The following is a 12,306-nucleotide window of genomic DNA, read 5'->3' as shown; positions in this document are numbered from 1 at the left end:
AGCTCTGACAGAGGATATCATGGAAAATTTTATAGAAGAGGTATAGTTATTCAATGATTGCTTTTACTAGGTGCATTTATTATTCTAGAATCTAAGGATATGGTAATGATGAAGACTTTAGGTCACTCTTCTTAGATACCTTCTCTTCTGGTGGGCATGAGAACTGGCCTTAGAAATAGGTAACTAAGGAAATTGGTGAGGAAACCGAAGTTCTTATCACTCAGTTTGCTTGCTTTTATTTGCGTTTTTATTTTAACACAGCACAATGTAATAAGATATCTTCCAAATATCCATGGGTCAACTTTGGTTGACATTCCTGTAACCAAGAGCCAGGTTCTCTGATCATTACATTAACCTGGGAAGGCCCCCCCCATCCCCAAAAGTAATGTTGTACCACTCTCACGCTAATGAATTATCAGTTTGCTTCTTGTTTCGCTAAGTTTTCACATCTTACGGTGGTGATCTAGTCTAGGTATAACTTTAGCATCTTGATCACAACAAGCACCTGATTCATATTTTTTTACTAGCTCAGTTGAAATCTGATTAGATAAGTACATTATAGGCTATAAAATGTGTGCGAAATTCATAATGACCTCCTTTAAAAAATTGCAGAAATAAGATTAAAGCACATTCTGGAGATCTTTTTGAGAATATCTGTATATCAGAAAATTTGGCTGAGAAGCAATCTTTTTCTTAATGTATTTTTTTCTCTTCTGAAAATGAAGAACTAAAAATACTTAAAGATGCAGAACAGCAACCTGTCTCCAGTGATCCTCTCTTAATTAATGTGGTGATCTATGTGGAGAAAAGGGACAATTGCAAGAGTCCCTTAATAATTATCTAGCCAAGGGCTTCAGATAATTACAGCAGGAAGATTTTCAAGACACAAAACACTATGCCAAATTTGACCTCTCATTTGATTCAGGCATTTGTTTTAAAAATCTTTTATTTCGGGGCGCCTGGGTGGCTCGGTCAGTTAAGCATCCGACTTTGGCTCAGGTCATGATCTCACGGTTCGTGGGTTTGAGCCCTGTGTCGGGCTCTGTGCTGACAGCTCAGAGCCCGTAGCCTGCTTCGGATTCTGTGTGTCTCTCTCTGCCCCTCCCCTGCTCACACGCAGTCTCTCTCTCTCTCAAAAATAAATAAAAACTTAAAAAAGTCTTTTCTTTCATGTTGATGCTTATGCTTCATAAAGTCAGCCTGATATCAGATGGATCAGGAAAGAAAGACAGTGCTCAGTTCACAGTTGGAGGATTTCAATATAGTGAACCAGGCTTTAAAAAAACCAATAGTGAGGATAAGAAGATGTAGTGGAAAGAAAATCAAGTAATGCTCCGGTAGGAATAGGGAAACGTGGAGTGGAATAATAAAACATACTCAAAATAAGAAGTATTAACTCTTGGCAAGGGAAAAAAAATAGTACCAGGAAATGATATGTTCCATTTGTGTAGATGATCATTAATTAGTGTTCTTGCTGTGGGAAACATTGGAAGAAATGCTGAACCATCACATTCATGAATATTAAACCACCCATTAGCAAAACTTCCCTTTTGCTTAATTTCACAATTCATAGTCCAAATAATATTCAGTTTCCCCCCCCCATTGCAATTAAATTTAAAAAAAATTAAGCCTTTGGGTGAGTTTCTGGACTTTATAAATTCAGTTAGAAACTGCATAAAAATACTTTGTTTTTGTTAAAAGCCAGCTTGCCTTTGTGATCTTTCTAAATCTTTAAGAGGTCTTTTATCAGCCCTCTCTCTAACTTGAATAATGGCATGCTTTCTGAAAATGATAAACTCTCTGCTTGGTGTGCCTCAAGATACAGAGTATATAAACCATCCTTGGAGATCGAGCTCTCAATTCTGAATTGTCCTTTGGGAGACCAGGCAAGGACACTGCTTTGTATTAAGTGGCCCCAGTATTAAGTATAGCCAGAGGCAACACTACATTTTCTAAATACCTTATATTCTTTTAAAAATGACTGGCATGTCAATGAGATTTAAGTTGAAAAATGCATAGATGTTATATTTTCAGTTTCCCATCTTCCCCGCCCCCCCTCCCCGAGTTATTTCCCTATTTTAGCAGCCTTTTCTCTCAGGTGCCTTGCACTCCACAGTGGTGTGTGTTCACACTAACCAAGGCAGTTGTCTTACCTGCCAGAAATAGCTGTGACATTTAAAGAGAGGACCAGACGAGAGAGCAGTCTTTAACACCCAAGGCTGAATAGCTAATAGTGAAACTGGGACATCAGTTACAGAGATTTAGGGGTAATATGACTACAGGTCCATCTTTACATGTTTTATGGAAGTGATTTCTATCCTAAATATGATTAAAACTAACCCATGTTAATCTTGTTTATTGATTTATTAATTCATCAATACATATTGTGCTATACTGTGAAGATAATAAAACTGAAAGTCTAATAATTCACATCTAGACACTCACTGTATACATGTTGTATAACACCTACCTGTAACTGATGTGTGTATGTGGTTTGAAAGTCTTGTTTTATAGGTATGCAGATGAAATACAGATTATCTAATCTGTTAAATTATAATTTATACCTTGAAAGAAGCTTCACGTTTCTAAACTACTGATACCCTATTGTATCATGCTGCCCTTTTTCCTGAAGTAATGTTTGTATGTTTCTTTTGATGAAGTATGTATCTAGTTGATCATTTTGGTTTTCATACTTGCTTCAAGGAACTCTGTATTCCTTTGATGTGCCTAAATACCCTGTCCCAGGCGGAGAGGAATTGATGGAACCACGTCTATCTATTTACACAGAGATTTTAAAAACTTTCTTATGAAGAGATAGTTATATTATACTCAATAACAATTATGCTATGATAATGATACAGAAGTTTAAAATGATTGGCTTGTCGGGGTGCCAACAAAAAGAAAAAAAAAGAAAAAAAAAAAAAAGAATGCCACAACACTGGAAAAGTTAGGGCAAGAGAAGATTAAATAGTTCCCCAGACTTAAATTCCAGAGACATTAAAATTAGAAGAAGAGTATAAAATGAAGGTAAATTGGGGCACCTGGGTGGCTCAGTCGGATAAGCATCCTACTTCGGCTCAGGTCACGATCTCACGGTTCCTGAGTTAAAGCCCTGTGTCGGGCTCTGTGCTGACAGCTTAGAGCCTAGAGCCTGCTTCAGATTCTGTATCTCCCTTCTCACTCATGCTCTCTCTGTCTCTCTCTCTCTGTCTCTCAGAAACTGAATAATGTTAACTTTTTTTAAATGAAGGTAAATTAAGCAATAAAAGTTTGTATAGGAATGTGCAAAACAAATACAGTAATTCAGAATAATTAAATGTAGATTTATATTGAATTGTTTTTACTCTTAAAAATCAAATTTCATTTCTTCTCATTTTAAAATGTATTATGGATTGGGGCGCCTGGGTGGCTCAGTCGGTTGAGCGTCCGACTTCAGCTCAGGTCACGATCTCACAGTCTGTGAGTTCGAGCCCCGCGTCGGGCTCTGGGCTGACAGCTCAGAGCCTGGAGCCTGCTTCCGATTCTGTGTCTCCCTCTCTCTCTGCCCCTCCCCCATTCATGCTCTGTCTCTCTCTGTCTCAAAAATAAATAAATGTTAAAAAAAAATTAAAATGTATTATGGATAATCTCTTTTGCATATGTCAATTTTATGCCAAAGTAGCTTTTTTCTTGTTTGCAAATGCTTGGAATTATTAAAAAATGTTGTATGATTTAGGAATTTGGGTGAATAGAAAGTGGTTTGGTATATAAATATAGTGTGTGTACATATGTATGTCTATCTATATATCTATGCTTTAGACTTGGCTTTTAGTTAATGTAACAAATCGGGCCATTCAAATGATTTGTTTAGAAACTAGCTATGGGTCCAGAAAGTCACTCTGTGACAAGAAACTGGCAGTAGAATGCTGTGGTGGTTTTTCATCTATTAAATCCTATTATTGCTGTAAAACAGTTGACAATGAACTCAATCATGTGCGTAGTTCAAAAGTTAGACTAAATCCTTTGCCTACTAAAGAAAAATCAGGATGTTGTGCTGGTTGGTTCAACGAAAAAATAACGATACCCAGATTCCACTTGGCACTCATTACTTCTCAGCAGCTGTTTCTTTCTTTCTAATTGATACTTTATTTTTCAGAATCCATTATAAAATTTTTCTATTTAAGACCACAACACCACCATAGCAATTAAAAACATATCTTTAGCATAAGATGAGGCTTTTGAAGTCAGTTTTACTGTTAAGCATCTTTGTGACTTTAGGCAAACATGCAATCTTTGATATTCATGTTTATCATCAATAAAACGAGATGATTAACCATGAGATCATCCAATAAATATAAGCTGCTTCCCCTGCCTTTGTCACCCTTAGATCCTTCATATTTATAACCTCATTACCTATCTTTTTGTAAAAATAGAGACCATATGTTTCAGGCTCCTTTGGGTTCTCCTGTTTCCATTAAGAAATATATGTCCAGACACATGTCCTGCCTCTTCCAAAGTAAACATCCCTGTGTTCTTGACTCCATCCTTTTCTCTCTCTTTTGAGATTTTTATGTTACCAACAAAATCCCTGTCTTGTGAAACTCTATCCCTATTGAAATCATTAAAATCTCTCCATTTCTTTTGTTGTCATTGTTTATTTTTGAGAGAGAGATAGAGTGCGAGTGGGTGAGGGGCAGACAGAGAGAGAGACACAGAATCTGAAGCAGACTCCAGGCTCTGAGCTGCCAGCACAGAGCCTGATGTGGGGCTCGAACTCACAGACCGTGAGATCATGACCTAAGCTGAGGTCGGATGCTTAACCAACTGAGCCACTCAGATGCCCCTCTCTGTTTCTTTAAAATAAAAACAAAGCAACGAAACAAAAAACAAAACCCAAAAGACTAGTAGTCATTGCAAATCCCATTACCCTAAAAATTAATTGTCCCGACAACTTTCTCTACTCATAACTTCTCAGTTTTGTCTCCAAACCTGGCCTCCCACTGTCCTATTTATTCTTTTGTTCCCTGAAATCTGACTTCTTCAACTTTTCTGGATTATTCAACAAACCTAAATATTTAATAAACATATATGCATCCCATTGCATAAAATACTCAGTACTAAAAGTGTACCTGTGTTCTTCTTTTATTTTCTTTTTTCAGTTTTTGAAACCGCCAGTGATAGTACCAATCTGTCAGTAAAACTATTTTCATTTAGATTCTAAAATATTGTTTCCTGTCTGCCTTTGCTTTTACCTCTTTTTCCTGCCTTGCCTTCCAGCTAAGAAGTTTCTTCATGTGATACTGTAATGTTTTCTTTCTCTTGTCTCTTTTTCTCTTAGTTTTGTGAGCTCTGATGACTTCTATGGAGTATTCAAAATATACCTATATTTCCAAAGCCTCAACTCTAATCTCATATTTTCAACATATATTTATGGAGGCACCTCAGCATCAATATAATAAAAAATGACTGGCATTAAAATTTACTTTGTCCTCTTTTTCTCTGTTACAACTACTAATGGTCCCCATCTTCCTAGTCAAACTCAAAACTTGTTTTTATCCCTTTTCCTTGCGTCATCTGTGCATTCAGGTAATGTGGGAGCTTAAGAGCCTCACATTTTTGTACATTTTGAAAGCGAGGCACTAGCTGCCTTCTGTTGGAGACTGTATTTCAAGGATTTTTGTAAAGTGAACAGCCTTGGAAGATAAAGATAGTTTCTTTGTCTAAAGCAAAGGGTGAGTGTGTTTATAGCCTTGGTTAGAGATAATGTCCCATTCTGGAGCAAAGGAAAGACATGTTCACTGCCTACTATAAAAGATTCAGGTTCCTAGACCCTGGATTCCTCCTCTGTAAATGCAATTCACTGACTGGAGGTGTCACCTGAACTTCCCTGTAGGAATTAGGACTTAGAGAATCAACTCAAGAAAATGATGATACTTTGGCTACTACTGTTGTTATAGGTAAAAAAGACATTTACCTCTGACCCAGAACTCTTGTGTTTTTGGCCAGTATCTGTGAAACTGTGGGAGACTACCTTGTTAGCTTGCAAGTAGGATAAAATCTCAGACTTCTCATAGTTCTTAAATATCAGTGGCTAAATTCTGTCCATTCAACTTCTACATCTCACCAAGGCAATCCCTTTGCTCCATTTCCATTCCCATTCCTCTAGTCACCAGACCACCTCTTTCCAGATTATTGCTGTGGCTAATCCACTTCATAATCCTTCCATTTAATAATAATTTCTATTAGTTGAGTAGGTTGATATTGGCAATAAGATTGCCTGTTTGATAATAATGTAACATAAAATATATGGAAGCTCTATCTCTGAATTAGATTATAGAGAAACAACATTTTCTGTTTCATAATTTATAATTTGGAGGAATTTATTGATAAATAATATAAAAGTTATCATTGGTCAATTCATTGTACAAAATAGGGTTAATTCTACATTTGTCTTCTCAAATTGTATAGCCCCTTAAACACAAATACATTGCACATTTTGGGAAACAAGTCACAGTGTTACCAAGTTATTGTGACACCTCGTCTTAAATACTAATGTTGCAATATTGGTTTTTGCCATTTTTTTAATAATTTCTTTTTTAATTTATATCCAAGTTAGTTAGCATATAGTGCAACAATGGTTTCAGGAGTAGATTCCTTAATGCCCCTTACCCATTTAGCCTGTCCCCCTCCCCCACAACCTCTGTTCTCTATATTTGAGTCACTTATGTTTTTGTCTCCTTCCCTGCTCTTATATTATTTTTGCTTCCCTTCCCTTATGCTTATCTGTTTTGTATCTTAAATTCCTCATCTGAGTAAAATCATATGATATTTGTCTTTCTCTGACTAATTTAGCTTAGCATAGGTATTTGCCATTTTTAAGACCTCTGTACTCTATATTTTTTTCCCATGTATGTCTCTCTGTCAAGGTTATAATTACCTGATATAGCTGTCTACAGTTTCATAGACACATTACTAACCCTTCTGTGAGATTGACCCAAGAGTCTACAAAAATAAGTCATAATACAGGTTTTGCTTTTCTTCAATTATGAGAAGTTAGTTATTGCAAGGATAAGAGGTGCTTCTTTACCAGCATTATAAACATCAAGAAAAGTACATTCTTCTTTAAGTACTGGTGCTGTGAATATTTCTTATCCTCGGTCTTGTTTAAATATAGCATTACTTGTAAATCTTTAGTTAAAAGCAATTAGGACAGTGTCCTTGTAGCATTTGCACTGATATATAAAAGGCAAATGCTATAGAGCTATCTCACTTGGATGTACTCAGAATATAACAACCTCAATCTACTACAAGTTTTCAGCTGCATTTCTAGGCAGCTGAGAGAAAGGAGACAAAAAGGATGACTTGTGAACCAGTTTGAGAAAGGCAAAACTCTGAGGTCCAATGGAGAGTCGCATGTAGCCAGTCAATGAAAAAGGCAAAAGCTTCAATTCTTAAAACAGTTGTTTGTTTCAATCATTCCCCCCACACAAAATCTTTATAAAAATTAGCAACAAGATGAAAATATAACAGGTAATATGTATTGAGACAATATAGGATGTACATTTATTGGGATACTTAGATCACAAAAATAAAATGTTTAGGGGCAGCTGGGTGGCTCAGTTGGTTAAGTGTCCAGCTTCAGCTCAAGTCGTGTTCTCATGGTTCGTGGGTTCAAGCCCCGCATCTGGCTATGCACTGACAGTATGGAGCCTGCTTGAAATTCTCTTTCTCTTCTCTCCCTGCCCCACCGCCACTTGTGCTCTCTCTCTCTCTCTCTCTCTCTCTCTCTCAGAATAAACTTTAATATATATATATATATATTATATATATTAATATATAAAATCAGAAATTTAATATATATATTATATATATATTTATATATATAATATATATATTTAAAAATAAAATGCTTAAGACACTCCAGAACCAAGTAGATGCCTAGTAAATATTTGTATTGTTCTGACTGCACTGATCATTATAGGCTATTTTATGTATATCATTTCATTTATTACAACAGTCTGGGACAGGTTTTATTATTATCATTTTCCATTTGAGACATCTCATAATCTCACAGATACCATCTACTGCTAGGTCAGTTGGCTACCAAATCCCATGCTCTTAAAAGCTTATTTTTTCCTTGTCTTCCCAACAACAAATAATATATACAATTGTTGGAGGGAGGGGACTATGACACAAAGTATTTAGAATGATTGTGTAACCACATTTTTAGTTCCTCAAGAGTAATAAAATTAGGAATCATCCTTAATGTATAGTTTCCAACACACACACACACACGTGAACCCACCCCACCTACTCTTTGTAACTGTAGAGACAGTTGCAGCATCTTAAATACAGAATATTCTGTGGGTTTTTTTTCTCCCTTTTATACAGAAATTTAGGAGTCTCCACTTAATAAAAGCCAAAAAGAGATCTAAATAAATCAAATTAAAGAAATGAGAATGGTTGAAAATTAAATCCAGAACTCCAGAAATAATGGATGCTTTAAAAGTGATTAAAGAACACAAATAAACATTTAGTGCCTAAAGAAAGGAAAAAAAAAAAAAAAGACAACATTAAACAGAGCAAAGGGTATTCACTTGTTGTGATAAGGAAATAATCTTTGATTCCCCTTCAAATTCTCTGTGGGATAAGGCAGAGTAAATAAATAAACATCATGACTAAGTGTAATATCTGCCCCATGGACTTAACGGGCCATTATGTTTTATTATGATAACCAAAATAAATTTGGTGTAGGGGCTTGGGAGAGATTGCCATTTCCAAAGTAAAGCTAAGGAAGATAAGGCTATGACCCAGGCAGAAGCTTTATTGGTTGGTCAAAAGGATTGAAGAAGGAAGCTCAAGTGATGATATTGCAAAGCATTCTAAAAAACTGTGGTTTCTGTGCCACATATTTGGGGGCAAAATGAACAGTATTTCTGACAATTTTATCATCTTTTTCTGTTAAAAGACACTAAGGAAAAGGTTTAAACCAGAAAAATGCTATGCATTGAATTAATAATAAGCTATTTTTCTTTGTAAAAATTAATTAGCTTAGTGTTTGCAGATTTAATAGCTATATGGTAAAAAATACATTCTATCTGGTTTTGTCCTTGTAAATACATTTCTCATAGACAAAGAGATAGGCAATTCTTTTAGTTCCTTATTTTTTTTTATTCTGATAAAAATAGGGACAAATTTCTAAGTAGTAATAGACTTCAGATACTTAATCATAAAATATTTTGTATAGTGTTTTAAACTCTTCATTTTTCGAAACTTGATTTTATCTTGTGTAAACTCAGATTAATGTTTCGATAAGAAGTTTGTTGTTGTTTTTCAAGAATATTGACAAATAATATTGCATAATAGCTAAGTGCCTTTGGAGCCAGACTGCCTATTTCTGTTAATTCATTGATAAAATAGAGATAATAGTAGTAACTTTCTCATAGAATTGTTTTCTAAGATCAAATAATGCTTGTGAAACTCTTGAGACAGTACCAAATATAGAGTAAGCTATAAATGAACCTTAGTTGTAAAATGGAAAATTAAGCATTTTAATATTTTACTTGAATGACCTTCTAAGGATACACCCAGGCCATTACCTTTCTTGATAATCTTTTAAGTAGATTTCCTTTTATCTCCGATGTGTTGAAACATGGATAGAGGTTTTCAGAGGAGACTTTTTCTAAGTAACCAAAAGAAAGTAATGACCGTAATAGTGTGACAAAGCTTAACAATGAAATAATTTACAGGATAGGGTAATTGCAACACCCACAGAAAGTGACAACCGTGGGGCCTTGTTCCCAGAGTTCTTTTGTCAGTCATAGATGCTACTGTGACATATACATGGTTTATGTATACATACACTATAGAATTCCAGATACTATGGAATATAAAGATATTCCAACTTGAAGGCTGAGATCCACTTGAAGAGTTTTTCTTCCATTTCTTCAAAGCCTTTCACATGTGACTGGCCTCTGTTCCCAGTAGCAAGGAGACTCTTGGAACCTCAGATATCACATGCATCTGATTACATGTACTGTGCTGTGCTCTGGCTTTCTTAGGGCCTTTCCTAGTCTTTCTTAGATGAAGAAGACACATCTTTATATTGCTCTTTAAGATTCTCCTCCTAGATTTAACATCCACTAGTCTTGAAGCTACTGTATTCACTCTGTACTTCAGAGCCCTATTGGTCCCATCCAGTCTTTGGTGTATGAGCAGTTCATTTTGCCTGACATATTTTCTCCCAGTCAGATATTAAGACCAGTTTCCCCCCAAGTTTTGAAAACAAATACCTGGATCTTGGATCACTGAGATTTTGATGGCAGGTTTTTTCTTTCTGGGAGCCTTTTAGCATTCCCAACATCCCTAAAATATAGAAGAAGACTCCTGATCTCTAACTCCTCATTGATTCTGTACCCAGTTGCTAGTTTTAAGACTTGCCTCCATATATCAGTGCATTTGAAAGATAAAATGACTGGCTGCTTCTGAGCTTAACACAAGAGTAGATCTTTCTTAGGTTGACCTTTTATTTTGATGTCTCATTCAATCACTATCCAAGGGGGTGTTTTTAAAATTTAAAATAATAAATTTTTAAAAAATGTGTGTGTGTGTGTGTGTAGTAGCATTTTTCATTAATTGAAGAAGAGGATTAATTTTTATATGTGAAAACAAAAAATAGTTTATTACTAGACTTCCCAATGTACATTAGTGTTTGGAACTAGGTCTATAACCAAGTAACAGGAAAAAAAAAGCTGGCAGTGTTGCTCTCCTGTGAAGTCTTATTAGGTGAGTCAGCTAATTACATGGCATGGTCATAAATATGGCAGTGACTGAGCTGCTTGCTATGCTTACCAAGAAGAATAAAGTTTTAAGATAGAATATTACCACTTGGCTATACAATGGAAATTTCTTCTAAAATATGATTTCATACTAATTCTTGATTTATAGAACAGTTATTTTGTAATTTATGATTTGATGTATTTAAAAACGGGTTGAGAGGTAATACTGATAAATGGCATCCAAAAAAATTCCCAAATAGGTTAATGTATTAATTTTGCACTCTCCTTCATTTTAAGCCTTTAAAAAGTCAAACTAATTTTAATTGCATCTGTTACCTTTATCTTTCTCTCTCTGAGGGGATTGCCAAGACTCAAAAATAAAAGGGCAGAAGAAAATAAATAGTATGCTAATAAATTATCCAAAGTAGGGTATAAGTGGCTTCTAAATACATATTTCTATTGAAGACTGGTTTCTCTAAAAGTATCATTTAATTAAAATAGATTTGAATTTTAAAAGTTTATTTACTTTGAGAGTGAAAGAGAGTGCACAAGCAGGGGTGGGTCAGCGAGAGAGGGAGGGAGAGCATCCCAAGCAGGCTCGATGCTGTCAGCGCAGAGCCCAACACGGGGCTTGAACTCACAAAGTATGAGATCATGACCGGAGCTGAAATCAAGAGTTGGTTGCTTAATTGACTGAGCCATCCAGGTGCCCCTAGATTTGCATTTTTAATCTGAAAAGATTCCCCTGTAGGTATGAACTATGTGTAGTGTATAATGTGTTTACTGTAGACTTATGGTGTTCATCAATTTGACTGTACCCAAGTGATACAGATGGTTGATGACATAGTAATTTGTAAATTTGCTGAGACAATCTGAGTAGGTGTATAATGCATGAAGAGTGTAGGTTGCTTTGCCACTAAGAAAGCCTAGCAGATGACCAGGAACTATATCTTCCCTCAGTCTTGTTGCTAGGTTTTGTTTACTGTGGCATATGCAATTTATGATGAAAATCATGTGCTGTAGTTGCACTTTTTAGTTAAGAGAATTATGATGGTCTCAGGAGCTAGCCTCAGAGATAATCAGTGGTCTAATATAATACATGTGGTATGTGTGTGTTTTCCCACATCCTAAAGCATGCTTATACAAGTGAGTAGTAAATGGTGACAGAAAAATTGTGGGCTAAAACAAAGGACAACAGGAGATCATATTATCAAAACTAAAATGTTCTATCTTGTTGGAAAATTAGGCCAACAGAATCTAAAATACTGCTATATTGAAAAAGCAGTGCAAAAAATTCAAAATATTGTACTTACAGATTTGTCTCTATGGCTGTACCAGGCCTATTACCTTTTAATTCCTGCTGATGCCTTGCCCTCCCACTAACTCATTCTCTTTTACATCTATCTCACTACATAATTGAACAGATTAGTCCAATAGGCCTCAACCCCAAGGTCTCTAATCGCAAATAGCCATTAATGCTTATCCTGCCTTATTTTATGCATTCCTAAAGGTATAGCATTGAATGGACCAATTCTGCTAATCATTTTAA

General features: G+C 35.5%; 1 protein-coding gene and 1 long non-coding RNA gene across 12 annotated transcripts in view; one reads left to right on the top strand and one right to left on the bottom strand.

Moving 5' to 3' along the window:
- The window catches only part of LOC132692308 (uncharacterized), a 270,163-nt gene that overhangs the window by 22,211 nt on the left and 235,646 nt on the right, over nucleotides 1-12,306 (bottom strand). For 3 of the 5 annotated variants that reach the window (XR_014137608.1, XR_014137606.1, XR_009616283.2), the window contains exon 1: nucleotides 9,579-9,776. The exons of the other annotated variants lie outside the window; for them this stretch is intronic. This is a non-coding gene — a long non-coding RNA (uncharacterized LOC132692308). Of the gene's footprint in view, nucleotides 1-9,578; nucleotides 9,777-12,306 lie in introns of those variants that run through there. 5 annotated transcript variants of the gene reach the window in all.
- SNCA (synuclein alpha) overlaps nucleotides 1-12,306 on the top strand; it is a 161,906-nt gene that overhangs the window by 104,855 nt on the left and 44,745 nt on the right. The window lies entirely within an intron of this gene.

Source organism: Panthera onca, chromosome B1 (genome assembly GCF_046562875.1).
Source record: "Panthera onca isolate mPanOnc1 chromosome B1, mPanOnc1 haplotype 2, whole genome shotgun sequence".
Classification (NCBI taxonomy): domain Eukaryota; kingdom Metazoa; phylum Chordata; class Mammalia; order Carnivora; family Felidae; genus Panthera; species Panthera onca.
Note: the sequence above shows the minus strand (reverse complement) of the source record. Positions and strands in the feature narration are given on the sequence as shown.